Source organism: Sorex fumeus, unplaced genomic scaffold (genome assembly GCF_029834395.1).
Source record: "Sorex fumeus unplaced genomic scaffold, SorFum_2.1 ptg000095l, whole genome shotgun sequence".
Taxonomy (NCBI): Eukaryota; Metazoa; Chordata; class Mammalia; order Eulipotyphla; family Soricidae; genus Sorex; species Sorex fumeus.
In genome coordinates, this window is record NW_026606152.1 from 17,980,846 (window position 1) to 17,985,359 (window position 4,514).

The 4,514-nt window shown below is 36.9% G+C and overlaps 1 pseudogene; it reads left to right on the forward strand.

Annotated features, from left to right (window-relative positions):
- The first annotated feature begins 2,331 nt into the window (after positions 1-2,331).
- Positions 2,332-2,428, forward strand: LOC130040962 (uncharacterized; annotated as a pseudogene).
- Positions 2,429-4,514: the final 2,086 nt, after the last annotated feature.

Here is a 4,514-nt window from a genome sequence, read left to right on the forward strand (position 1 = left end):
GAAATTTACAGACAGAATGTGCTAAGTAAAAATTCATTTTGGCACTTTTCTTCAATGTAGTACTGGAAGTACTTGGAAGAGAAAATAGATAAGAAAAAAATATTAAGGGTTTTTCATGTATGAAATTTAGAAATAATCTCTCACTATTCACAGAAGATATCATACTATATTCAGGGAATACTAAAATCTCTACGAAAATCTCCCAGAGACAATAGACATTTATAGTAAAATTGCAGGATATAAACTCAATACCCAAAAGTCTATGGCTTTTTTATATGCAAGTAATGAGAGAGAAGAAAATGACATGAAAAAGCAATCCCATTCACAATCGTGCCGCAGAAAATCAAGAACCTTGGAATCAGCTTAACTAAAGAGGTAAAGGACCTATACATCAGGAAATTAAAAAAGACAGGAGGAAATGGAAACATATATACTGCATATGGAATGGGAGATTTAACATTGTCAAAATGGCAATTCTCCACGAAGCATTGTAAAAATTCAACTTGATCCTTATAAAGATACCCATGACATTCTTCAAAGAAATTGATCAAGCACTCCTGAAATTCACATGGAACAACAAACGCACACGAATAGCTAAAGCAATTCTTGGGGAAAAGAAAATGGAGGCATCACCTTCCCCAACCTCAAATTCTACTACAAACGATAATAATGAGAACAGCATGGTACTGGAACAAAGGCAGAGCTGCAGACCAATGGAAAAGGATTGAATATACTGACACACACCCTCAAATATATAATCATCTAATCTTTGATAAGGGAGCAAGAAATGTGAAGTGGATCAAGAGAGTCCTTCTGAACAAACGGTGCAGAAAAAACTTGACAGATACATGCAAAAAAAAAAAAAATGGCTCAGACCTCTACCTAACACCATGCACAAAAGTCAGATAAAAATGGGTCAAAGGCCTCAACATCAGACCAGAATCCCTCAGGCTCATTGATGACAAGGTCGGCAAATCCCTCCACAACATTGAAGCTAAAGGTATCTTCAAATATAACACGCCACTTGCCAAGCTACTGGAAACAGAGATAAACAAAGGGAACTATCTTAAATTAAGCAGCTTCTGTACCTAAAAAGAAACAGTGACCAGAAACAAAGACTCCGCCATGCGGGCAAAATACTCACAGAAGCCTACCAGGTTCTCTGAGAGTGAGAACTGGACTATCAGAGTTGCTGTCTTCTAAATAAGATCCAGTCTCTGGATGTTGGCCATTGATGGCATTACATGGATCCAGGAGCAGTTCGTGGTTGTAGCACTTAATTATTAGAAGATGGGGGATTTGGAAGGAGGGGGCACAGTCTTGATCTGAGCAGCCATGGAGTTCTCATCCCCCGGTCCCGCACATCTGGGTTCCTCTTCCAGTTCCTTCATGCAAGAGGCTCCTTCAAGCTTGGGAAGGGTGGTCTTAAGCGTACCTATGGCTGGTTGCAGAGGTCTTCAGCTGCCGGGGCTCTAATCCGGGCGGTGAGGGAAACTCACCCCCGGCACCTCCAAGGGGCCTCGGTGACGAAAGCCATGTGCGAGGTCAGGACACTGTCGTTTTAGACATATTTGAAATTAATTTTAGATCGAAAAGTACACATCATTCAAAATACTTATGTGCTTAGCAATAAATGACTACACACTTGTTCAATCACCTCAGAGACCCCACTCTGCTCAGAGAACTAGATTTTTAATTACAGGTCTGTTTTGCCCATTTGTCCTGACTGACAATCACTATCAGTAGATATGAAACTCACTACACACAAAGATGCACACAGGTTACTTTGAGTCATCTATGTTGTTAATATGAGTTGGCCATTAAACTTCACTGAGACCCTTTGTTCTGTCCTTTATAGGAGCCTCATGAGTCTCACCTTCCGTTCAAGGTGAACTTAAGGTGGAATGAAATCATCAATATGATCCTCACCTCATCCTTCAGGAGAAAAATCCTACATACATTCAAGGTGGTCAAAGTACAGACAACACCATTCACCTTTTCCTGGAGATGTACACAGGACTGAGGTGAGAACAGCAAAAGGCTCTATTTTAATGTCCTTAATGAAGGATTCAGGGAACAACATTAAACAAACTCATATACCATCTTCCAAAAGAATTATTTTGTAAAACTGATGCCTAGTGTATGGTAAACGATAATATAGTAAAAACCATATTTTTATTTCTGGGACATTAAAATTCTAAATCTATTTATTATTCATGCTGCTTTGAAATACATTCCTTGATTAGGAATCATTGTCTGCCATAGGAGTGAAGAAGGACAACACTCAAAGTAAAAAGAAGCGAAAAATATGGAAAAATTTACTCCTACTAGGTTTGATAACACATATACTAAAATTGAAATGATACAATGATGAGCATGGTCCTTGCACAGAGATAACATGCAAACTTGTAAAGCATTCCATATTTTTGTTGCAAGAAGAATTAACAAGTATACTTTAAGCTAAGACAATCCCCACAAGTACAAAAATTATACATAAAGAGAGCACAAATCCCCAAAACAACAATCTCTCTCAATGTCAATGGATGAAATGTGCCAATTCAGAGGCACGGAATAGGAAGATGAATTAGAAAATTGAACCCAACATTCTGCTGCCTGCAAGAAACATGTCTGAACAATCAAAGCACCCATGGGCTAAAAGTAAAAGGCTGGGAAACAAGTTTTCAAGAAAATATCACCTCCGCAAAGCTGGAGTGGCCATACTAGTATCAGACCACATGGACTTCAAGCTAAAGGTTATCAGAGACAGTGAATGTCATTTCTTAATGATCATGGGATATGTACATCAGAAAAAACTCACCCTCCTCAATGTATATGATCCTAATGACAGACCAGCAAAATACTTTAAAACAACTTCTAATAGACTTATAGAAAAACATTGATAGTAACACAATACTAGTAGGAGATTTCAACACTTCTTTGTCACTTCTCGATAGATCAAACAGACTGAAGCTCAGCAAGGAAATATTTTCTTTAAGGGAAGTAATGAACAACCGTTGGCTTAGGGAAGAAATCAAAGAGGAAATTAAAAATTTCCATAAACAAATGAGAATGAGGACACGAGCTACCAGAACTTGTGGGACACAGCAAAAGCAGTGTTAAGAGGAAAGATTATAGCTCTGCCAGAATTCATCAGGAAGAAAGAAAGGGCCTACCTGAATAAATTAGAGCTCAAGATTTTGGAAAATAACCAATAAAAGTAGTCCAAACTAGGCTGGAGGAAGGAAATAATAAAACTTGTACCAGACATCAATGAGCTAGAATCCCAAAATACAATCCAGAAGACCAATAAGAACAAAAACTGGTTCTTTGAGAAAATAAATAAGATCATTAAACCATGAGAAGCCTCTCAAAGAAACAAAGAGAAAGAATTCTAATAAATCGAATCAGAAATGCAAAGGGGGGTATCCTAATAGAAAGTACAGAAATCCATAGGATCATCAGAGATTATTTTGAGAATCTTTGCAGCAGGAAATGAGAGAATCTTGAATAAATTGATAAATTATTGGATTCCAATTACCTCCCAAGGCTGAACTAAGAAGATTTGGAATAACTGAACCTATCACTAACAAGGAAATTGAAATGATGGTCAAAATTATACCCCCAAACAGAATCCAGGGCCCAGATGGATTCAATAGTGAACTATTTCAAACCTTTAAAGAGGAACTGCTGCCAACATTTTTAAGATTTTCCAGGAAATTGAAGAAACAGAAATACTCCCAAATAGTTTCTATGAGGCAAAGATCACCCTAATACTCAAATCGACAGAGACACCACAAAAAAAGAAAATTGCAGACCTATTTCCTTTGTGAATACAGATACAAAAATTTTCAAGAAAATACCAGCAAAGAGAATCTAGAAACTCAACAAAAGATCACACACTATGACCAAGTAGGTTTAGCTTGGGGATGCAAGGATGGCTTAACATTCTCTAGTCAATCAACAGAATACACCATCTCAATAAAATAAAGATAAAAGTCATATGATCATATCAATAGATGTAGATATATCATTTGATGAGTTCCAGCACCCATTCATGATGAAAAACTCTCAACAAAATGGGAGTTGAAAGTACTTTCCTCAATATAGTCAAAGCAAATTACCACAAACCCACAGCAAGTAATATTCTCAACGGGGAAAAACCAAAGGCTTGGAGCAGAAATCAATGAAATAGAATTCCAGAATACAATCAGTCATAAAACAAGTTACCCACTCTCACCACTCCTATTCAACATAGTACTTGAAGTACTTGCCATATGATTTCGTTAAAAAAAAAAGATATCAAGGGCATCCATATAAAAAAGGAAGAACTCAAGCTTTTACTATTTAGAGATAACATGATACTATACTTAGAAAATCCCAAAGAATCTCCAAAAAAGCTCCTGGGAACAATAGATTTGTTTAGTAAAGTAGCATATTACAAAATCAATATCTGGTACGCCATGACTTTCCCATATATTAATAATGAAAGAGAAAAAAAGAGATAGAGAAAAACA